We start from the raw sequence: 26052 nt of genomic DNA, 5'->3' as shown, positions 1-26052 counted from the left end.
AGGTCTTCTCATGTTGTCCTGGAATTGCCGGTAAGTCCCATAGTAAAAGAACTGGACATTCTGAAGAAGCCCACCAACCAGGCACTCCCTGAACACTGCAGCAGAGCCGGTCATTACCTTCATCACCACCCTGTGCCGCTCTTCTTCCTTGTCACAGCCATATACAGGTAGAGGACTGCAAAGATAAAAGGGGGATATTGGCTAGGAAGGAGGGGTGATCTCCCTCCAAGATATGCAGGGAAATAGCTTCACAGGAAAATCACTCAGAATTGAGAATGTGTGCAAGAAGGGACAATTGACTTTTATCTCCTTGTTTGATGTATATATAGGCAGAACATTTCTGGATCTGCTCCTCTGTTCATGTAGTCTTAAAGAGAACTGGAAAGAGATAGCAGAGTTTAGAAAAAACATGAGACACAGCCTACTCTCTTATGTTTGGCCATGAAAATTTCCCCTTCAGCAAGAAGCTACCAAGGCAGACGGAAGTCTTACCCAACAAGGCTGTTCATCATGCATGAGAATTCAGGCAGTAAGAGGCTGTGCGATCCACCATAGAAGGCAAGAATTAAGGCAAGGCAAGGCAAGAGAGAGTAAAAGAGGTTAAGCCACAACAAGATCTCCCATGGCAGTAAATTGTGCAATAGCAAGCCCCCTCCAAAGAACCTACACATGTACCCTGTAAGAGAATCAACATTTTGGTACCAGCCACATAGAAAACACTGATAGTCCGTCAGTGTTAAAGAAGTAGAAACAACCAATAAGCAGCAGCTGTGAATTCATTTAGTTGAGAGATGGTCGTTCCTTTTACATTTCCTCAAACCTCCCCCTAAACTAGGGAAGCTAAAAAGGAGACACAGAGATACATAGTAAGAACAACCACATTCAATTCCCCATCCAAACCCCCCCAGTCAAGAGTCTAATCAATGATGGTGGGAAGGAGGACAGCTTTGAGGTATATGAGAGATTCGATCTTTAAAATGGGTTAGACTTGTTATTAATTAAAAGGAGCAGGAAAAGTTTGGCTTCTGTTCACATGTCCAGAGAAAGAAAAAGGGGAATTTGACATAATCGTTTATTTAAAGCAACTGTATTTTTTAAATTCTGTATTTTATTTCTCAACAAATCAATATCCTTTCTTTTACTTTTTTTTGTGAAAAGAAATGTACATAAAGCCACATTTCTTTACAGTGGAAGTTCAATGAAGTTGAGGAGGTAAAAAATGAAGTTAAGGAAAATTAATAGGAATTTCAAGCCAGATAATGCTGATGAAAATGATGATTATATTAATAGCAATAGCTACCTTTATCATTATATGTCAAGCCGTGCTCTAAAAGCTGTACCTGTTGCTATGTTTTGAATATTTGTCCCCTCTAAATCTCATGTTGAAATCTGATCCCATGATGGAGATGGGGCCTGGTGGGAGGTGTTTGGCTCATAGGGGCAGATCCCTCATGAATGAATTGGTGCCCTTTCTGTGGTAGTGAGTGACTTTTATGCTATTACAAGATCTGATTTTTAGAAAGAGGCTGGTACCTCCTACCCCCAACCCCCTCTCTCTGGCTCCCCCTCTCTCTCACTTCCTCTCTCTCTCACTCCGTCTCTCACCATGTAACAAACTGGCTCTCCGTTGGCCTTCTGATATGAATGAAAGCTTTTTGAGACCCCAGCAGAGGCTCAGCAGATGTTGGCCATGGAAATTTCAATGTACAACCTACAGAACTTTGAGCGAAACGAAGTTTTCTTGATAAATTACCTCTTTTCTTAATAAATTACCCAGCCTCAGTTATTCCTTTATTTATAGCAAAGCAAAATGAATGAATACTGTGTATCATCTCATTTAATTCTTGAACCAGCTCAAAGAGGCATCTCAATCAAATGAGATTGAACCCATTTCACAGATGTGAAAACTGAGGCTCAAGGAGGTTAAGTAACTTGCTCCAGGAGATAAATTTAGGAAGTGACAGAACTGTAACCAGGCATTCTGATCAAATAGCCATTGCTCTGAACTAAGTCAATGAAGTCCTCTTTATGTTCATTACCTTTACTGAACTCTATACTACTTCAAAGACCTATCTAGTTTCACAGTCTCCACAAATCCATTCTTTTAATCCCCTGTAATCAATTTATCTTTGAATTTCAACTCCCTTTAAATTCTTACAATACATTCTAGATTAGGGATAATTTCATTTACTTTTTTTGTACCCCTACTTCCATCCCAGACTTTCTTGTTCTTTCTGACCCTACACCTACCTTGAAAATCATGAAACACATCATAAAGAGCATAGACAAGCTTAATTCATAGATGTTGACTGATTTTTCTTAGCCTATTATTTTGTGGGCTATAATAAAAATCTGACAGAAAAAGGCCTGTACATTTCTGTAAGTTTCAATACTCTTCCTACTACCTATTGTCAATTAACACAATTTAAATCCCATTTAGAAGGCAGCTAGTGCTCTCGTTTAAATCATTTAATACTTCCGTAAATCTATTTTCGAACTCATTTTATGTCTAATAATCATTCTATTCGAGTAGCAGTAAGCCATGTTGTATGACACCCTGGCTCTGCTGGAGAGCTGCTTCCTTTGAAAAACGGTTGACAAGTACCAAATTTATTCTGCGTAAATTGTTTTTATAGCAGCCTGATGTTCTTCAATCTTTTCTTAAATTGAACACTGGTAAGATACAATGTAAACTTCCTTGCAGCTGCATTGGATTGCCATGCTGGCTCTCCATGCTTGGAATTGGATTGATGTTTCATTTTACACAAAGGATATTTTAAATAGCACTGAGTACACCTCCATACTACTCACAACGCATACTTCTTTATTATTTCAATATTTCTTCAGTTAAAAAAAGACAGACAGAAACTTGATTACTCCTTTGGGTTAGAAGAACAACTCATATTTTCAATGAGCACTCAAAACAATGGGTTTTTGCAGACCGTACTTCAAAATCCACAGCTATGGCAGGGATCCCTGTGAGTTCATTAGATGGTTGTTAAGTGATAGAGTTGAAATATGAATCTTTAAAAGAGGACCCCAATTTATGGGTGTATTTTATCAAAATAAAATATGCTGAAGGAGGTAAATATATTCATGAAAACACTTTTTCTCTGAGATATTTTTCAAGCAGCAGCTTTTTAAGTCCAGTTTGCCAATTGTCATCAATTTGTCTTCTTAAGCACATAATTCAATCTATTCAATGTTGTACTATGTCAGTGCTGATGAGCTCTTAATTCTCCCCTATTTGTTACAGCAAATGTAGCACTGACCTTAATAAAGCATGTATGAAGACAAAAATGTCAGTGACATATTTTAAAAGACAGTTTGAAGTACAGAAGTTCCAAAGGTCAACATGATATTTGCAAGTGGGTCATTCAAAGACGTATTAAGTTTTAAAAGAAAGTAAGTGAAATCTCTTGATAATTTGATAGATTTTTGTTTTTTAAACAGGATATGCAGGAACACCTAAAGTTTAGAAATTATAGAGATGTTCTGATTTTACTTTGACTGTCATGAATCTCTTTACGTTTCCAAAATTACTTTCTCATGTAAATAGTTATTTAAAGTTGGAGAGTGGGAATTACAGGCAGTCAAAGGTAAGGTGGGGAGAGGAGTTGGATGTTTGGGAAAAGCCCAGTTAGCTTTAAATAGTTGTTATAAAAAAGAGAAAAGTTAGAGACACTAAGGTAATTAAAAAATATTGAGGATACATTTGAAATAGATCATTATTAATTCATAAAAATATATCTGCTCTCTGTAACAGCAAGGATGAAGACATTTTAAAATGCTTGTTTTAATGCTACAGACAAAATAAATTAGAAATACCAGCTTTGCCATTTATTCTGGGCACAAATAGAATAGAATTGTTTGCTTATATTTCCCTATAGACAATACATTTCTCTAGGCAAAAATGGCAACTCATTCACTTTGAAAATGAATTTTGAATGTTCAAAAATCCTCTTAATGTATTTATAGTACATTGACATAAAGATATGTTTATTATCCTTATGGTATTTGCCAAATTATGTATTTATTTGACCATATGCTTATCTGAGTTTAAATTAACTGGTGCTAACAACATAGATGAATTAGAAGCAACAAATGCTTTAGTTCTTGTCAATTTGACCACTTTTTAAATGTACGTACTCCAATATATTGGAGTTGATTTGATTTGGAAAATTAACTTGTTGAAGATTAAATTCCTATAAAATTCGTATTCTAGACAATTCATAGCTCTAGCAGACATAAAATCACAGCATAAAGCAAACTAAGAGAAACTAAACACAGTATCATGCATTTTAAAGCATTAAGATTCTTTAAAATTGACATTCATTATTCATCTTCTGATAGGAAATAAGTCAAATTGGCATGTCATATTTTAGTTTTGAGCATGTTAATTTAACAATATTTAGCTCTCTCTGTGAAATAAAGGTAAGATAATGTAACATTTAATGAATTGTATATTTTTTGTTATTTGTGCATATATTATTTGCAGAAAACACATGCTGAGCACATATATTTCAATTATAAATAAAAACATTGAAAAAACATAACAAATTTTCCATTATGTCATTAATTTTTACATTTTAAAAGCATGAAATTTAGCCAGCTTCAATTCTTTACATATATAATGTTAAGAAATGTATTGTGTTTTTAGAAAAGAGAAAGTATATTTATACAATGTGTATTATTCTTATCAGCAAGGTATCTACTAGGGTATTTATTTTCTAATAATTTGATGAAATTCACAAATATTTCTTGAATAAATTAATTTTTGTTCTTTAAATTTTTACTAATAATTTAGGTCATTATCAGATTTAATGGTCTTCTAATTACTGCTTCTCTGTGTGGTAATTTTATGGCATTATAAATACCATAGAATGTAAAATTTAGAAAATGTCATAGATAATTTAATCCAATAAAAATTTGATAGCAGCCATAATTTAGCTATGTTTGCAGAGGGCTTGCAGAGTTGTTAATCTATTGTTTAGTCATCATAATTAGATTTCACAAAATAATTGGGATTCCTTAATGTTGAATTTAACTTTAGAGACATCACACCACCAGATAATGGTAGGAGGAGGTGCTGACAGTTTAATGGTCTCCATTGGATAGTCACCAATAACTCATTATGTTTTTCCTGGGGTCCACATATTGGCTAGCTGAGTCACTTATTTTGAAACAAAATGAAGAGAAAGATTCTACAGTTGCTGTCTCCTGTTTTTCTAATGCAGCTTGCTGCATTTATATAAACATGCTAGGATTGCTGTTGTTATTTGAAAGAATGACCTACTCTGACAGGGATGTGCATTCTAGGCATATGGTAAGTGGCATAGTATTTAGATTTCATTTATAAAAACAAGTAGGAGCTGAAGATTTAAGGAGACAGGAATGGGCCAGTACTTGAGGGCAAAAAAAATGTAACACCAGACATAACTTCGTAAACTTGAAGTTATATCAGAAATTAACCCTCATCATTTTGAGGCCTGCATGAGTCTGCCCATCTCAGAAATATTCAAAGTAACCATCAGCCTCTCCTGCTCACCACCAGTGGTGCTGTACAAACCTGAATGTCCATACTCCTACAATCGGGATATGAAAATTTGCTTTTTGTGGAGGGCAATTTTAATTTATGCATAATTTTCCTAATTGTCCTCTGAAAGCCCAAACACTTCTACATGTGAAGTTCTAGAACCCGTGTAGAAGTGTGTGGGTTTTCGGAGGAAAATTAAGAAAAATATGCATAAACTAAAATTGTAGAAGTTCAACATGTCTATAAGTTCTCTGCCAAAAATATTTTTCCTTACCCACCTCACACATCATTACCTTGTCCCAGACTCCTTCCAATTTCTTGTCTGCCTAGGTTTTTTTTCTACTTCTGAGAAATTATTGACATGTTTCCTTTTCTTTGCAGCATCACCCCTCACCCCTCATTTTTTGTTTTCTTTTGTATGTCATATCTCACTGACCCTAACTGATATTAGGGCCTCTCACTTCGAGGTACCTTTCTGTGTCGAACTTCATTACAGCAGTTCACTTTGTCTGATAACAGTTCATTTACTCAAACATTCTGCAATTGCATCATGGGCTCCGAGATGACAATAATTCTGCCTCATTTTCCTTTGTGTTCCCAGTGCTTATGATGTAACTACTATGGATATTAATGCCTTTTTTCCCCCCAGTCTTTCATTTGTCTTTTAATGATAGTTATGGTATCTTTTGCTACACAGAAAATATTAGTCATTGTGAAGTGGTTTTATTTCTTGCCTATGAAGATGGTCCCTATGTAACAATGATAAAAATGTTTTTCTGTATTTCCTTTTAATACTTTCATCCTTTTTTTTTCTTTTTAATCTTGTTAAGAACTATACATTTAATCAATGGCCTTTTCCATTAAAGTATAATTGGAGAATTTTATACTCATCACTGTTTGTCTGTTAATTGAGGAAGAGAAGCTTCAAATTCTGACATTATAGAAATAACTTCAGTTTTTCTGTGACTCAGAATTTCTTGAGGAATGGAACATTAGTGAACTGATGAAGGTACGTGCAAAGGACTGCTCCTGGAATTATGAAATGCTCCCCAAATGCAGGATTTTAGGGAGTATTTTTTGGTTAATGGGACAAAGTTAGGCTATAGAATGCTTTAATTTTATTTCTTAGTTTTAATAACTTTAGGTAGTATTGAAGTATTCATTTAAAATTTATTATTTCTAATCACTGATGGTTTATAGGACGTAGTTTGCTAGGGCTGCTATTAACAAAATACCATAGATTGGGAGCTTAAAAAACAAAAATTTGTTTTATCGTAATTCTGGAGGCTAGAAATTTGGGATCAAGGTGTTGGCAGGGTTTGTATCTTCTGAGGCTTCTCTGCTTGGCTTGAATGGCTGCTTTTTCTTTTTTTCTTCTCATTGTCTTCCCTCTCTGTGTTCAAATCTCCTCTTCTTAGAAGGAAACCAGTCCTGTTGGATTAGAACCCACAGTAATAACCTCGTTTTAACCTATCCCTTTAAAGACCCTCTCTCTAAATAGTCATATTCTGAGATATCAAGTGTTAGGACTTCAACATATAAATGTGGTGACATAATTCAGACCATAACATAGGAATAAGTGACATATGTCTTATTTCAAAGATGTGTTAAAAGTCAGTGACAAACCTTGAATCCAGTAAACTTGCTAATATTATTAATTCTAACTTCATTTTGCTTTCCAGTGGTTTCCTGCTTAGCATTTTAGTTGCCTTCTCTGAGACGCTTAAGAATAGGGAAAATGTCTAGAGGGGAAAACCACTGAGAATTGGACTTGTTCACTCTGTGCCTCCCATCTCACTGGATCTCAGCTCCTTTAATCAGAGGGCTTTGACCTCCTGACATTTGTCTCTTTAGTCTTGGAGATTGTGCTCTGGTGGCATCTCTACCCTATCACTATGGCTTTCTGCCTGGATTCATAGTCTCTGAGTGAGAGCCAACATATACAGATACTTATAGGCAAAAAGCGACTCAAAATACTGATTCACCATTCTATGGTTCTCTTTTCTTTGATATCTTAATTTTTCAGGTCTTGGTTGCCTCAACGACCCTGTGATGCATCAATATTTGTATATTGAGTCAGGATGTTGGTGACTTTTGATAGAAGTATTGTCTGCCTGAAGGTAGTCAATTCTAGCTTGAATTGTATCTTGAATGAGAGATTCCATATGACTGGAAATTTGTGACCATTTAAAATATCAACCCTCAGTTAACCTAAAAACATAAACTTCCCACTGTAAACAGAACATGAAACTAAGATAATTTCCTTAATTGGCAAGTTAAATGTCAGTTTGAATATTTTATTCTTAAGAGGTTTAGCTGTTAGCATCATTATAGAACATATGAGCATTTTATTCTATTTAAAAGGAAATGAAAAGTTCCTGTGCTTTTTCAACCAGTTAAGTAATTTAGTTTTTGGCACATATACTAAGAACAGAAAAGACTAAAAAAAAGATTTCTTTTTGTGCAAATAAGAAAATGTCCAGAATGCAATTAAACCATTTAATTAAATCATTATAATAATGTCCAGTAGCTTTAATAACGCGCAGTAGTTATAAGTGCTATAAGGTATTTAGAGCAGAATATTTACTACATCCAGCATGTTTATTTACAAATCTCAGTCCTTTTATCATTACATGTCAGGTCCAATAAGATGAAAAACTATGCATATTATGATAAAAAGGTTTTGCAATTTAATGTTTAACATAACCTTTGTTGAGTCACAGAAGACACCAATTTTGTTTGCTTATTAATAGAAGTAACCAATCTTTTTTTACTTCTTGTTGTTGACATTGATTAATAACCACTATTAACACAATTGAATTTATATGTGAAACTAATTTTCCATGGATCATTTAGGACCTTGACCAGTCATCTTGCGTAACTTTAAGAGTAACTAGTGATATTTATATGGGTAAATTACTGAACATGAATAGTATTGTTTTATCTTAGAAATCCTCTATTCTATAGAAAGAATACCTGTTTCTATTATTTTCTTCTTTAAAAAATGGTTTTTATTCCACTTATGAAGTCACTTCAGTTTGTTATTATTTTAAAGATGTATTAAAAGTCAGAAAAGAGAATACTATTATAAAGCTTTAACAATGAAAATCCGTAAGGAATCAAACCTGACTACTTACATTAGAGTTGATTAAGCATGCAGGTTCTGGAATTAGAATCCCTATGTTTGAGTCCTGATTCTACAGCTTACTAGATGTCTGACTCATGCAAATTACTTTGCTCTTCTGTATTTCAGTTATCGATCTGTGGAATGAAGATATGTATACTGCTCCATACTACTTGAGGGATTGTTTGAGGTAATACATTTAGGCAGTTAGAACTGTGCCTAGTACATAGTAAGCAGGAGAATCAAAATTTCACTTCTATTCCAAAGATAGTATCTAACATACGAGGACAGTCTAGAAAGTGAGGTAAATTCACTGGAGAACTTCTGAGTTGATTATGGAAGTGAGATCCACCTATTTTGAGTTTGAATTAATTTGACTGAATATTGTATAACATAGTCAGTTCACTGAGCTACTATATTTTCTGTGTTCTTTTCTGTTCTTTTAAACACTCTTTCATTCTATCATCTGTCCATACTCTTCCACTTCTCTTTCATCACTTACCAATAATCCTATTTTTTATTTTCAAATAAAGCCAAACAAACGATATTAGTATCATCTTAAACATTCTTTTAGTTTTTTTTTCTTTTTTTAACCACCAAACTTTGTGAAAATGTTGCCTCTCCCCCACCCCCTCACCCACCACCACACACAGGTTATGGTGAAAATCTTTAAGTTAGAAAAGCAGAAAATACATGAAACTGACATATAATTAAAACACTGATAGTGCTGTATCAAAATAGGCACACATGTCATGGAGTAGAATGTACCAATTATGTGCAATTATGTGAATTTGTTAAAATAAATAAGAGTTTTCAAAAATGGAATGTAAGATGACTTAAGATTTCCTGTCAGATGTCCAGAAGAACATCAGGTCTGGATAATGTTTGGTCCTCCTATTCTCAGTAGGTGTTACAACTAAAATTTTGATTCACGGGATGACAACCTAATCTTTCTGCTTTAAAATTCAATTTGAAACCTTTTTCTAACAGTTTCATGTATTGATGATTTTAACTTGATTTTTAAATTTCTTAAGCAATTACAAAGTGGTGATTTATTTAGTTCAGTTATTTGCTCTGCATTTATTAGTCATACTTGTTATATACTTTGACTTTTGTCACTTAACAACATATCTAGGAGATCGCCTGATATGCAAAGATCTTCCTCATTCCTTTTCTATAACTGCATATTTTATTCTGGGAATACACCATAGTTTAGTGAGTCAGGTCTCTATTGAATTCATTGAATCATGTTTACTTTTTGCTGTTATAAATAATGTCAAAATAAATAACCTTGACCATAAGTCATTAAAAAATTAACAGTTTTCTTTTGTGAAATATTTCTAGAAATGATAGGGCAGGGTCAAAGGATAAATGCATATTTTAGAAGATAAGAATTTGGCCCTCATGAATTATATCATCTTGCCTATTATCCCAATAATGTTTATATTATGGCTATATCCATAATATTGAGTGCTTAGCAAAATAATATGCATACACCACCTTTGTTGTAATTTCTTTTACTCTTTCTGAAATTAAAAATACCTTTTTAAGTATTTTAAGTTATATTGTTTTCTACAAGGCCAAATTATTTAAGCAATCAATCAGTTCTATTTTATTCCCATATCTTTCTGTTCCTGTACTGAAATCTTTGCATAACTCCTGTCCTGAGGATATTCCTCAACATTTCCCGGAAAATCTTGTTGGTTTTGCTGTGTACTAACCCCTGCTCCTTAGATCCTAAGATGTTTATTTTTCTGGGTGGAATACATCCTCCAACTTCCTGAGAAAAGATTCACGGAAGTTAAACAATTTTTGAGAGCCTACATTTATAAAAATGTCTTTATTTTACCCTTATACTTTATTATCTGTCAGGATTATTATAGAATTCTAGATCAGAAATCAATATTCCTTAGAGATTGAAGGTTTGTCTTTCATTCCCCTTTTCCCCAAGATTGTTTTTGAGATGTCTGAGGCCATTCTGGTTCCTGTGCCTTTATTGGTTTGGAAGAATATGGTCAGACCAGATGTTAGCTTAGTGAGGAACAGGAAACAGAACAGAGAATTATAAGATTATGACATATCAAGATTTTTTTTTTTTTGAGATAGAGTTTCACTCTTGTCACCTAAGCTGGAGTGCAATGGTGCATTCTCAGCTCACTGTAAGCAATTCTCCTGCCTCAGCCTCCCAAGTTCAAGTGATTCTCCTGCCTCAGCCTCACAAGTACCTGGGATTACAGGCATATGCCACCACGCCTGGCTAATTTTTATTATTATATTAGAGATTCGCTTTCACTGTGTTGGCCAGACTGGTCTCAAACTCCTAACCTTATGTGATCTGCCTGCCTAGGCCTCCCAAAGTGCTGAGATTACAGGTGTCAACCACCATGCCTGGCCCACAGCAAGATTTCCTTCATATGATTTAAGTTACTAATTATGGACCCTTGAGTGCTCATATGGCTCTATCTTAGACCAATATTTCAGCAGCAATGAGGCTGAACTTCTGAGCTCCTCTCACCAGATTACTCCTTAGTCCATGTGGGCCATCTTGACCACGTAACTAGTATTGTACCTCTGCAAAGAGCCGGGGAAACCATGTGGAGTCATGTTTGTTTACTCGAATCCTTGTCTTGCATATACCTTTGCACTGCTTGTTTATTGATTTGTTCAAGAGTTAAAATGAGAGTAGCTTTAAATCAATAGTCAATGGGCTTGCCAGTCTCTGAAGCTGTATCAATTCTTTGTGACCTGGCTTTCACTAATTTTTCTTACCTCTAGCATTCTAAAATTACAAAGTATATCACCTTATCCCCACCCCAGGCCCCTACGTGGCATATTTCAACTTGAGAACTCATATTCTTTAGTTCTGAAAGACTGTCTTGTAGTCTTATATCATTCTTTGATAATTTATGCTCGTTCAGTTTTCTTTCTGGAACTAATTTTAGCTATGTGTTAGTCTTCCTACTTTAATTCTCTAATTTATTATTATGTATTGTCTACAGGTTTTTTTTTTTATTCAACAGTTTTGGAGATTTTGTTGAATTTATTTACCAAACCACTTATTAAAATTTTCAGTTTGGGTATAATGTTTTTTCATTTTCCAATGCATTGTTTTTGTTCCTCTAGTTATTTTCTTATTTCCTGGATGCAACTTCCTATCCTACTTTAAAATAATTACTTGCAGGATTTTTCCAGAACATTTTCTTCTGTTGCCTCCCTTGTTTCTGTTTCCTATGAAAATGCCTTTGTTTGTTCTTTCTCTTTTATGTTCTAGACATTCCTTAATTATTTGGTTATTCTTGAGTATCAAATTTAAGAGTAAGTGATTAAGAAGATGATTAGAAGCTATGTATACATCAATATGACGTATTTATTGGTGAGCTTTCAGCAATATGATTATGTAAAGACACACAAAATTTATTCCAATACCTACAAATAACACTATCTGTAGGCTTGTTATCTAGAGCTGATCAGTTTCTCTAGAATAGAATACTTCCATCTTTTGCCTGGTGAGTATTCTATGGGATCCATCTCTGCCTACATTCTTGGAGCTGAGTATAACAAAGAGACATAGGGTTTTCAAAACGCATATGTAAATTCTCATTTATTCCTACCATTACCAGAGCAGTGGCTTTTCCTTGATCTCTGCTGTGTCTGGTGTTTCTGAGTCTTGAGATTTTCCAGTTAAACTTTTGTAGATAATATTCAGTTGATGCAAAAGTAATTGCCTTTGAAAGTAATGGCAAAAACTGCAATTACTTTTGCACCAACAAATGCTTCTCCTGTTTCTTCTGAAGGTAGAAAGAGGCTTTATCATGTGGTAGTTCAGTGCACTTAGGGTGGAGAGGTGTGGTACCTGTATTGTACAATGGCTTTTTATTTAACAGATTTTCAAACAATCTCCCTGTTTTCAGTCCCTCGCCTCACTCTATTTCCATGATAGTTGGTGCCTCTAATATCTGAGACTTTCTGGAATTCTGCAGGTAGAAATTAGTTTATCTCTCTTTGGTATTTATCTCAAAGATCTTTGAGGCGATAGCAATCCCTGCTTTGATAAGACAGATTCAACTCATTTAGTTCACTTTCAATCCCCACTTAATTTGTTTAACTCTCTAGTCTACTTCTGACTATTGTCCTATTCTTGTTGTTTCTGTGTGTTTATACATTTTGAGTGGACTTTATACATTTCAGTCTGTGGGCTGAAGAAGAGACAAACTGCATATACTTTTTTTTACCATGTTAAACAGTGAATTTATCTTCACATTATTTAACTTTATTTCTCACCATTGAATTACATATTCATCTACTTTTTACATGTTTGGTCAACAAATATTTATTGCATATACTGGTGCCAGAACTGTACAAAAATAGTCTGGATATGCTGTGAGTGAAAGAGTTGTCATCCTTATCATCATGCTGTCTAATAAGAGACCTTAACCAAATAATTTTAGAATTAAATAAAAAGGTCACAATTGAAAAGTACTGCTTGTAACAGATAGTTCCCTTCATGAGGTGATTTGCACTGAGATCTGAGAAATAAATAGAAGTAAATCAATCTGTGAATTAATTATCAAGTGAATTATGACATATAGTGGGAGGTATACCCCCAAGATGATTCTGAGGTTTTGGATTTGCATAAAATAATATTGAAGACATCTCTTGAGATAGGAAATAATAAGGGAAGGCCAAGTTCTGGGGAAAAGATTACAACTTCTTTTTACAAGGCAGTCTTACACTGGTTCGTGAGATATCAAGTAGTTAACTGAAATATGGCCTGGAACTCTGAAAAGGGTTCTAGATTGAAGATCCAAATTAGTGTGCTATGTGGATAGTAATAAAAGCTATGGGCATGGATTCAATCACTCTCAAAGAGAGGAGGGAGTGAGAAGAGCAAATACATATACTCTACTAGAAGAAAGGATCACCAGTAAAAACCTTACAATTCAGTAAAGATTAGCTCTATATAGGGATGAGCTCTATTTAAACTTCCAGCTTTTTCTATAGAGCCTGGCACATAGTAGAGGCATATGTGATTGAACTGAACAACCACAACAAAAAGAGAATGAAAATTCATTGTAAAGCTCTTTTAATTCATCATTCTCACTTCATTTACAAAACAGTATCATCACCAATCTACTTTTCCTATCCAAATCCTATCCACTAACTGCTATTCATTATCATCAAATAGTTTTTTTTTTTTTTTTTTTTTTTTTTTAAATGATGTCTTGCTCTGTCACCCAGGCTGGAGGGCAGTGACATGAACTTAGTTCACTGCATCTTCTCCTGGGCTCAAGCACTCCTTCCATCTCAGCCCCACCCTGAGTAGTAGGGCTACAAGCACAGAACACCATGCCTGGCTAATTTTTGTATTTTTTGTAGAGATGGGGTTTCTCCATGTTCCCCAGGTTGGTCTTGAGCCCCTGAGCTCTGGCAATCCCCAAGTACTGGCATTACAGGCATGAGTCACCACGCCTGGCAATCAAATAGTATAATTATTGTAGCATCCTCTGCTATATCATTTCCTAGAGATGGTTAGTTCCTCTTTAGACCATAGCACCTCATTAATATATCAGTCATGACAGTACTTTCATTTTATTTCAATAATATATCTGCAGGTCTTATCTCTTCTATGACATAAGTTCCTTGAGGTTATTTTTGTACTTTGTATTCTATACAACATCTGTCTAGCACAATGGCTGACATTCAGTAGATGGCCAATACATGTTTATTTAATAGATCCATGAATGTGTCACCATGCTCAGGCATCAGTCATGTAACAACCCATGTGTATCACTATTGCTAGGATATGACAAGGCTGCTATCCTGGGACCTGGGATTTTGCAATTGGGTTGTTACATGACTGATGCATGATTTCCATGGTCACATTACACCTAGCCTATTAGTTTTAATAATAAAGAGTTTTAAGAAAGTAGGCTCATCTACTTGTATTTCAAAATGAATTTATTCTTAAACACACCACAAACCAACATAGATTTTTATTTTCTTTAAATTATCAAGCAACATGAGAAGACAAAGAGACGTTTAGAGTTATTATGCACCATTATGATATCCAGATATTCCAGATTGGTATTTTTTGTCCTATTTTAAAGATATCCAAAGATAAATGTTTCATAGCTTTATGTAGGCAATTATGTGACACTAATCATCTTTACGTTTGGTAAATTCCTTATGTTGAAACTAATGTTTTTAATGTAATTGTCTCAGAACCATGACATATATTCAAAACTGCTTGTCAGCACCTTTCTTATGCTTTTCAATTATTTGAAGACAGTCACTATAATAAGTTTTCCCTAGTTTACTTAGAGATTACATAGTTTCAAATTTTCTCATTATATGCACCTTACTATGTCCTTACTTAATATGTCCTCCACTGAACATTTCTAGTTTTTGCATGTCCTTCTTAATTTAAGAAACATTTTATTACAGTGCATTGAATAATTATCTAGCACCAGTATAATTTATAATTTTCTTTAAAAATTTCCAAGAATATTCCATAATTAACATCATTAATTTGTAAATTTTAAAAGGCAAAATTTTCTTTGCTGAAATGATTTGTTATTTTTTTAACTTCTTTATTCCTACACTGACATATTAGGGCTACAGTATTTGTCTTATAAAAGCAAGTTTTGAATTAAAAAAAAAAAAAAAACCTTCAAACAGCAATCCATAATGGAAGTTAATGAAAATTATATTTTCCTTTAGCTATCAGCAACTAGTTTGGACATAGATTACTGGATGTATAATTAGATATAATTTGATTTAATTAGTTGGCTATAGCTCTTAATTATGGTATACCTTTTCCCATTATGGCTGCTGTAGTCATAGCTTAGGATAAACATTGATGATCCCACTTATAGTGGGACTAACTCTATCCCTTGGGTTATTTGTGTGAAAATGAGAATGGAATTTCAGAAGCGTGACAGATGCTGTAAGCATGAAATACTGTTTCGGCACAATTCCCTTCACTGCTTTTCAAAAATGGCAGTAAATTCCACCAAAAAAGAAAAACAACCAATGTTTCTATGTATTGTTTTTTTGGTGTGGTTTTCTACTGGGTGAATGTCCAGGAAAGATTTAGGCAAATATTTAAAACATTAATGAAGCCAATTTTCACTAAAAGTGTCCTAGGATCTTAAATATTAAAAATAAGAATTACCTAAATTTGCCTTGCTGTATAAATTAAGTCACACATACACTTGGAATCCCTTTGATAATTCCACGATGCTATATCAACCATATCCTCAAAATCTGCTCTTAAAAGGATTACTAAGAAATAATTTAAAACATTTTGAAGCTGAGAAGAGTAATTTTGTGCAATGTTTCCTATGATAAAGTGGAAGTGATGTCATTTTCAGTAAAAAAGTTTTCAAAGATGTTAGAGAAGAATGGCCCTTAGCTATCAGATACCCCCCACATGTTAGATACGGGGGCACAGATTCTATATGCCACAAAATGTTTTGGTGTTGGAAATAAAAAATATCCACATAAAATATATGGCAATCCGGTCCTTTTCCTAGTACAAATCATTCTTAATCCATTTCATAATAGCCAATTACAGGTTACTCAAGGGACATGGATCATGCAAATCAGCTCATATTTCATTAAGTGACTGTTTCTCATGTGTGCTGAGCTATTATCTTCATTACAGTGCAGCACATGAATCCAACTCATCTGTACTGTAATTGCTATAAATCAAGCATTCGTTTGTCATTATTTATTGCCAACTATAAACAGTTTTAATAATATTTAGAGGGCACCGCAATAAAAGCAATCATTTATTGTGTCTGATTATAGGGTCACTCAAGGTTTTCAACAAAAGCCAATGTCATTTCCTAATCTTTTAATATTCATAGGGTAACATCAGTTGCAAATGGTATATTATGATTTATAAACATTTCCTGGCCAGAAACCTGAAAGCATCATAATTCCTCCCAGATAGTACCTCCTCTGCAGGGTAATGTGGGATGCTAGAGCCCTGTGTTCTAGACCTAATCTTATTTGTTTGCTCTTGATTATACCACTTAGACTCAATTCTCAAGTATAAATTACAGAGAGCTTGTCAGAGTTCTGCAAGGAAGGCACTGCATCATTATTTGAAAAAGTGATTGTATTTTTCTTCTCTGAACTTCAGTAATAATAGAAGGGGCATGTGTATGGTAGGTAGACAGCTTGGGATTCGAAAGCACAAAAAAACTAGGTTCAAATTCTATTTCCATCAATTTCTGCATGTGTGACCTTTAACAAATGAGTTAATTTCTGTAAGCATCTGTCTTCTTTCATGTTAAATGGGGATGATACTTTGCCTACGCAAGGAATCTCTGCAAGGATTATGTGAAAACCACTTGTGAGGTATAAAGCAATTCAACTATTAGTTAAAAACACAACGTCCTTGGGAAAAACATAGAGATAATTTTCTCCCAGAACACTCTTTGTAAAATTATGTTTTACAAAGACAAAGAAATATATTGCTTTGTAATTATCTAGAAGAATCACAGAATCTCGGGTACTTACATCAACTGCATATATTACTGTTAAATCTTCTCTACCACATTCCAGTCTTTGCTTGGGCACTTCCAATGATGCACAACTGATTGCCCCTGACAGTAGCATACTAAATTCGATAGCTCTAATTTAGTGCTAAACTCTGTTTTACTCTGAGACAGACTCAACCCCAATGTCTTTTCTTTATTAGTACCAGTGACATTTGAGGACAAGTGCTATATCTTCTCTGAGTTTTGTCTTTTTCATATGTAATATTTCTAATTCTTTCAACAATAATTTATGAAACATGATTTCAATTTATCAGTATATCTGGATCAATGTATTCTAAACAATAATTCAATTTGATTAAACTGAATTTAACTCTATTAAAAATATTGAATATATATAATATGCCAAAGACATGTTAAGTGCCAGATATACAAAGCAGAATAAGGCATGAGTGCTCTCAAGGAACTCCTACTCTAACCAAGCCAACTTTCACATTTATAATGACCTATGGTACCACACAGTCAACTGAAATGTATTGTACACATGCTCTATGCCAAACTCTTTGCCAGGGGCTGAGACTCCAACAGTGAATGAGGCAGGAATGGTTTCTGCCTTCATCAGGCTCTACTGTTTGTGAGGGGTAAAGACAAAGAGTCATTTGTGAACAAGTGTATTAGAAGGATGCTATGGTCTGAACGTTTGTAACTCCCTATCTTAGCAAAATTAGTTGAAACCTAATCATCAATGTGTTGGTATTATGAGGTGGGGCCTTTGGGAGGTGATTAGGTCATACAAGCACAGATATCATGAATGAAATTAGTGCCCTTATATAACAGGCCCCAGAGAGCTGCCTTGCCCTTTCTGCCATGTAGTGTTACCCTGATGAGACAGCTGTTTAGGAAGTGGGCCCTCACCAGACCACAAATATGAAGATGCCTTTATTTTTAACTTCTTAGGCTCCAGGACCATGAGAAATAAATGCCTGTTGTTTATAAGCCACCCAGCTTATGACATTTTGTCATAGCAGCCTGAACAGACTAAGATAGCAGACAATGGAAAGTGTGTTTCAGAAAGAACGAACATTGTGTCTATGAAAGTGGGGACCCTTTCTATCTTGTTTGCGCTTGCATTTTGAGTACCTGATGAAGTACTTAGAACACAGTATATATTCAATAAATACCTTGTATAGTGAAAGAAACAGCAAGCTGGTAAGAATTCCTAGAGCGTGTGACATAAGGAAGTGAGGCTAGGTAAGTAGAAAGAGATCTGTGGCAGATACTGTGACAGCCTTGCCTTTATCTCTTTAGTATATGCAGATCCAAATTCCAAACATCACTATTTCTCTTTTTTAGCCTGAGGACTTTTAACAGGCAAATAGCACTGAAGCCCCTTTACTTGCCTCTGAAGCTGGCCAGAAGTGCTGAGAATTAACACACCTTGCCCACTTACCCCGACAGAAGTCTTCAATCGAAGACTGCTGAGAGTTGGTTAAGAAATACTCCAGCTCCCTTGCCCCTTGAGTGGGACAATTTTGTGGTACAGGCTTTACAACAGCTACCAGATTTTTCCCCAGTGGAATAATCTTCAGTTACCTTCAGTGGTATCTTTAATAAGATACCCCTATTGGCTAACTTTACATCTCATTTGCAGTCTTTTAATCAGTGCTTCCTTTATTGACCAAATAAACTTATTTCAGAGTCTATTTCTTATTATTTCAGATTAAAATTCTCATTTCAGAGGTGATTTCTGGAAAACCCATTCTGGGCCCATATAATGAAAATTATTTTAAGCCATATTAAAGAGACTACTAAAGCTTATCAAAATACAATATGTTAGTGCTATATTGGCAGTATAACTAAAACATTAAGAGAACTTTTTTCTATAGCATTTTCAGGAGCCTTGGCTGTGCGCTGGATGGAGCCTCACTCCCTGTCCCGCCAGAGGCACATACTAGGAACACTGAAGGGAATAAAAGTCCCACTTCTAGCATCCTTCTTTGCATATGCTTTATATTCCCAACTGGAGGAATCTGTCTTCACATAGACCTCTGCAGAGGTTTGGAAGTAAAACAAAGACATGGGCAACATTCTAACTTCCTGGAGAGTTCTAGTTTGAGGACCTAGACATCCTGAGCACTCTGAAGGTTCTTGGAGCTCGTTCTGAGACTCCTGAACATGGAATACCAACAACAGGGACTTGCAGGCTTCTCTGAACATCAGTGGCTCCAAAGGAGGACTGGTCCAGACACACTGACAGACCTTCGTAATTGTTCTAAACATCCTAACAAGCCTGTCCTAGTCACAACACCCAACATGCCAACTCTCTCAGATAGGCCCTTTCAGAACTTCCACGCTGAGAGGAAGCAGGCCACAGTGGACTGTGGATCACCTGCTCCCATTGATCAGTCCCAGGACTCCAAGCATCCTAGAGAGGTCAGAACGAGGATCGTGTGCAGCGCCCAATGTGCTATCTTCTATCTAGCCATATAATATGCTTTTGTCTTATAAAACCCTGGCTTTATAAGGATCAACAGAATATTATTTCCAAGTTATAGCTCCAGACAACGAACGAGCAAGCATCAATGATTATGCAACCATCACCCACTCTTAATTTATAGTTAATGGCAATAAAGAGCCCATTTGATTATGATTACTGATGAGAATTTTATGTGTTTCTTAGTATTTATTCTTTCTAAATTTAATCTCATTATGTAAACAAGGTATTAAACAAATTCTTTTATTTTTAACTTAATAATCACACATAAATGGATATATAAGAATTCTCATTGCTTCTGAGACTGTCAGACTTAGCAAAATTAGCTTTTAGTTTCAGATGTTGTTCTCGTAAAATATGATTATTCAATATCCTAAGTGTTTTATATATAAGAACAACATATTTCACCTACTGAAAGTGAAATATTTAAATATATAGGAATACATATCCTAATGTGCTAAGAGTTATGTAACATTGGGTACAGCTGTAAGATATAATTTTCAATAAAGCATTGGCACATATTTACAATTTTATAACATATAGTCCTACCCAGGGTTTGAATGAAACACGGTTTTTATACATATGCACTAAGCTGCCAATTCTGCATTTGTAAATTCATACTAATATTTATGAAGAGATATGCAATGATTTGACTACAAGTAAGCTTATAATATTCATGCTTGTAGTGTCAAGTTGGAACGGTATAAATAGGGATCACAGAATTGATAAAATTAGTGCTCTATATTAACATTCTCTTCAGCCATTAAGAATAATATATATTAGTATTTAATATTAGAGAACCATTTACTGTTTATTTCTTAAAAACAGGTTTTAAGAAAGAATATAAATACAATAAATTTTATGTAGCTATATAGATAGGACATAATGACAGACATCAAAAGTGTAATGCAGCTTATTATGTGGTATACATTACAAGCGTTTTTCTAAAAGTCTGTAATCTTTATTTTTCACTTTTCTTTCTTATAATGAAGCTTACACTAGAAAACTACCTAAGGAAAAGGTTAAAAGGGGTCTTTAATGCCAAATGAAGAAGCTTATCCTAGAAGCAATGGGAAAACATGCCAGATTTTTAAAACAGGGAGGCAAATTGGTCAAGCGAATAGCTGGAAAGATACCGTCAAGTTTATCCTGTGTCAGAAACGTGTGTGTTTGCATAATAGAAAATGTTAACATGCAATGTGAAGGTGGCAGATGAGGTCCTGAAGATGCAGCCTAGGGGAAAAAAAAATAAGCCAAATGGAATCAAAACCATGCTGCCCAAGAAGATATCAGGCATGTAAAGGAGATGGAAATCATAGAAGAGAGGAGGAACAGTGAGATTAGAGGAGAGAGAGAAACAGAAGCAAGAGGTATTAATTGGAGAATATGGCAGAAAGCCAGAACTGCATAAAAACATGGCTAGAGAGAAGTTTCCACTGGTGATGATTCTGAATTGTAAGTACAGGGAATATCTAATCTTGCATTCTTAGCTGTTTGCAGTGCTGTGATATTAGCCCAATCTGCCACCCCATCCTTCTGGCAGAGCCCAATAGTCTATACAGTTTGGTATGGAGGTGTTTAAAGAATGAAATGTTGAAGCCGTAAAGGGAGATGGGTCTGGTTCAGACAGACCTGACTCATGACTCCATTTCTTAATTTCACGAGAGTTTGGGCAAGTCACTTAATGAACTGCAGTGTTCTGAGTTAATATTTAATAATTACTTAAAAGCAGTTAGAAAGTATTATTTATTATCTGCTATGTGCCAGGCAGTATTTCAAGCGCTTTATAGGTATTTAATTTTCATGTTAACTCTATTAAGCTGTAAATTATTTTGTTTATAACCACAATGTGCCTCTTGTGAGAAACTGAGGTGCACTGTAGTTAGATAACTTGGTTGAGGTCACATAGCTGGAAGGTGAGGGACCTGGGATTGGAGGCAGGTACTCTAGTTCTAGAGCATGCACTTCACCCACCTGTGTTCTAGTGACCCTCAGAGGCTGATTACAAGTTTGGGAGTACTAAACAAGACAATATATGTTAATGCCAAGCACTGAGAATTTTAGTTATATCTCTTTTTTCTTCGATTCACTTTATATTTACAAAACTTGTTTGCAAAATGATCAAAACGGATTTTGTCAAAGGTCTTAAAATTTAGACACAGTAGTCCTTTCTAATTTTCCTGACCAAACAATTAAGAATTCCATGTACCAAAGAAATAGGGTTAGATACATTTTATTCTTTCCTAGTAAACTCTACTCATTTTTCGATTCCATTCTAGGATTTTATTTAAGATGGAGATCATGCTTATTTGTGGCCTCGAGTTTTGATTTGTGCATTTATCAAAGTAGAGTAACACACCTTATTTCATTTGTTCTCTATGGCAAGATCAATGAGAGAAACATTCTTCACTTCATTTTCATAAATGAGGAACTGAGACTCAGTGAAGTAAATGCTTTGACCAAGATCATCGTTCTAATAAGGCAAGGAATTATGTTAAAAGTTGGCATACTTGGTTCCAGTTCAAGATTTAAGTGTCAGAATCAATGTTATTTTTAATTATTTTTTTTACAGTTTTTCATATTCAGCTAGTAATAAACATAGAGATGAAGACAGAATATAATATGCAATAAAACATTTTTTGCTATAGTTATACAGTACATGTATGCAACAATTAGGCAAATTTTCTAAATATAACATATCAAAGATAAGTATTTTTAAATTGCTTTTTCTGTTTACATTGATAACACTGCTTCCATTCATTAGGGTAAATAAACAAAAAAAAGACTACATTTATAATTTCCCACATATAATTTTTATAGACAAAAAACTGAATTTTAAAGCAGAAGGAAAACTAAAAATGTAGGGGGAAAAAAATCAAAGGCCTGAACGACTCAGTTAAATACACATTTCAATGACAGTAATCTTCTCCCCTTAACCTCTTACGCATCTGTTCATCTGAAATCTGAAAATACTTAAAATTGTACTTTTAAGTATAGTTAAAATCATGAACAAATCTCTGTAACGAATAGACTTTCACTGTCTACAGAGTCACTTAGTAGCTGACAAATGGGTTCTATTAGGCTCTATCTTAATTGGTACTTGAACTTTTGCCTTAAGCTGATTTGGCTTCTATAATCCTTCCTGTTTTATCAACTTACATGGTTGACTCCCTTAAAGCTTACCATATCATGGATATATTTCACATGTTTATGCTTCAGCTTTTTGGACGTCTTCCCCAATTGATTGAGGCATTGACTGTGATATTTGTAACAAATAAATTAGCTCTGAAATCTTCATGTAACAAGATGTCTAGTTTCTTCAATCTCAGCATCCACTTAATTTCATTAAACCCAACTCATAAATTCTACAGCCTGACAACCAACCAACCAACCGAAGTATAGTACTTGTACATACAATTATTTTCTTATAGCAGATGATGTTAGTTAGAGGATGGTCTTCCATAGGCTTTCAAAATTAAATATTCATTTTAACCAAATTGCCAAATTAACTGATGTAAGATAAGGAGGAAGATAATGGTGACTTCTATTCCTTTGCCTTCTGAAGCATTTTCAGCTGGTAAATAGTTTGTATTTACGTACAAGGATGCCATAGAGCAGATAGCCATTAACTACCCCCAAGACCATTACCACTCCCTCCCTTCTCCAGCTGGACCACCTGTCTTCCTCGCTCAGGGCAGTTGGTCCTGCTTTCCATCCCTTTCTTTTGTCAAGCAAAAATGACAGCTTCTTGGATTTTCCTCACCGCAGAAGCATCTATCATTGCATCCATTATCTATCCTGACATATTTACACACTGTGTGTGCTCAGCTGATTGGGACTCTGTCCACAGTTCACAAGGCACCTGCCCTTCAAACTACAGCTGGGTATTGTGTGAAATATCAGGCTAAATCAGCGAGAAGCGATTGCTAAAATTGTTAAAATGATGTGTACAATTGTACACACAAGAGTAAGCTGGATGCTAGGGAAACTTTAGACTCTTGGGTTATGACTTTATGAACCACCCTCTTTCTCAGAATTTGTTAATTCAATTCACCTCAGTCTGGAAAAAAAAGAAACAACTGGCTATTGATATTTTTAAAAAATATTTGCATGGAAGGAAAACATTTAGCTAATTTGATATATCTACTGAATTAAAACATTCTTAATTTAGTAAAATAGCGTGTTTTAAGTTATTAAACATCATCTGTGGAAAGTACACAGTTACACACATGTATGTTTATGTATTTATTACATATTTATTTACATTTTATCTTATATACTTATGACAATCGTTAATTTTAAAAAACAGCTTCATTTTATGGTTGTGGAAATTCTAATTTCAAAAAATGCATTAAAGTCATGTAAACCTAATCATTTTATTTCTTTAATTTCAGTTTCAATGACAAAAATTAAACTTTGATATACCTTATATTTTAAATGTTCAAAACAATAATACATCTCATTTTAATTCCAAAGTAGCATTAGGTGAATTTTCCAAGACACACCCTCTAATGCTTTTAATGTATTTTCAATATATTTTTCAATTAGTAAACTTCATAATGATAAAAATAAATAGAATGGGTTACCAAGCAATTCTTACCCATCAAATAGAAACCTCTCTGAATGTGTTTAAATAGTCCAATGAAACATGCAGTGAGTCTCTTGAACAAAGTGTATTTATTTTTCTCAAGTCCATTTTATATCCTGTACTCACTAACATTTGTAATACATTACTTCCCCATGCACCAATAATTTAATGATACCTTATTCTTTGCTTGAAAAGCAAAAGAAATATTATCAGGCAGTATTACAATAAGCTAAACCAATTACCTTTTAAAATGATTTTAATGCAGGCAAAATATGAGAGTCATCATTTTAGCATAGTGAGATTTATTAAGAGAACAATTCAAAGCAGTAAACTGGGCTTCTTATATGCTGCATCGCTTCCTATTGAGATTCAATTAATATTTTGAAAGTTTATACTGTAAAATTTTAAAATGTCATATTCTAGCAGAGTTTATGTAAAGAAACTAATAATATCTCATAGGCCATTTGGTTGTAGCTGTCATATATACACATTCAAATTCAAGACATACACTGCAAATGCTATTGCTGAAAGTAACAGGCTCACCAAATAGTATTAAAAATTGTTCCCATGTTAATAATTCAAAGAAGTGAAGAAAAAATTAAACTATAAATCTGAGACCTGCAGATAAATTCTGAATCTCAAATTATTCATTTGCTATGCAAAAGCTTGCTAACAGGTTATACATTATGTTCTTGTAAGCACGTAAGTGGATATTTTAAATCAGGTACTTACTTTTTTTCCCCTCAAGGATGAGTAGTTCCGGTCCTTAAATTCTGTGTACAAAGAGCCAGTACAATAGAATGATTATTTTCTCTTGGCACGGACTCATGTGTTAGTATTAGGTGCGTTATTTTACCTGGAGAATGAGCATTAAAGCATGTGTTTCTTCTCCAACCTCTTTTATCTCTTCTCCTTCAGTAGAATTAGCATCTTTTGTTTCTTACTATAATTTCTAGATTGAATACCATTTTGTCAGAAAATTTTTTTGAATACCATTTTGTTAGAAAATTTTCGAAGAATCATAAAAAGTTTTTTTAAATAAATAAAACAATCTCTTAACAATGACCTTTCTTTGCTACCAGGTGTTTGCTTAACTATGTACTCTGAGTGCCGTAGACTACGTATAACATGGTAGGTTGATTAAAAAGAAAAATGCATCAATGTGCCACCACACAGAGTAAAATACACTCTGTGTGGTGTATTTTACACATTATTAGCTGAATTATCACCCCCCTGCCGCCCATAAGACAATGAGAAATGCCTCCAACTTAACATTTGAGAGATTCAATTTTAGTTACAAAATAAGGCCCTTAAATTTTTTTTTTTTTTTTTTTGGCCTGTTGATCATTCTTACTAATGGACATGAATGCTATTTTCTGTATTTTTACAACTGTTATTGGATAGCCTCATACTGACTAGAAATCATTTTCTCTTGTGAAAAATTGTGTTGTATAGCATTGAATACAGAAGGATAGATACTAAGATCTCGCTACCCGATGGAATGTGGTGGTGTGTTCTCAAAGAAGATGTGAGTTAAACACTTTTGGCATACTTTGCATTATCATGAAGATTTGTTTTTATTATGTGCACTTTTATGTGAATTGTCTCATTTATTTGACACCAGGATTTCATAAATACTTCTATTAACCCATTTTTATATGAGGAACCCAATAAATTAATTTATGACTTATATGAAATCATATATTCATGATTTCAAAGTCAGTGCTCCAAATTTTATTTTGCCCCATTCTCCTCCTCACTGTACATGGCAAACAAATCAGGACATGAACTACAGTACCAGCA

At 34.3% G+C, this 26052-nt stretch overlaps 1 long non-coding RNA gene across 2 annotated transcripts in view; it reads right to left on the bottom strand.

Annotated features, from left to right (window-relative positions):
- Window positions 1-4694: 4694 nt before the first annotated feature.
- The window catches only part of LOC141584577 (uncharacterized), a 54845-nt gene continuing 33487 nt past the window's right edge, over window positions 4695-26052 (bottom strand). For both annotated transcript variants that reach the window (XR_012517695.1, XR_012517694.1), the window contains 2 exons: window positions 24982-25022; window positions 4695-6967 (listed from right to left, as the gene is read on the bottom strand). This is a non-coding gene — a long non-coding RNA (uncharacterized LOC141584577). The remainder of the gene's footprint in view (window positions 6968-24981; window positions 25023-26052) is intronic.

This window comes from Saimiri boliviensis, chromosome 5 (assembly GCF_048565385.1).
Source record: "Saimiri boliviensis isolate mSaiBol1 chromosome 5, mSaiBol1.pri, whole genome shotgun sequence".
Classification (NCBI taxonomy): Eukaryota; Metazoa; Chordata; class Mammalia; order Primates; family Cebidae; genus Saimiri; species Saimiri boliviensis.
Note: the sequence above shows the minus strand (reverse complement) of the source record. Positions and strands in the feature narration are given on the sequence as shown.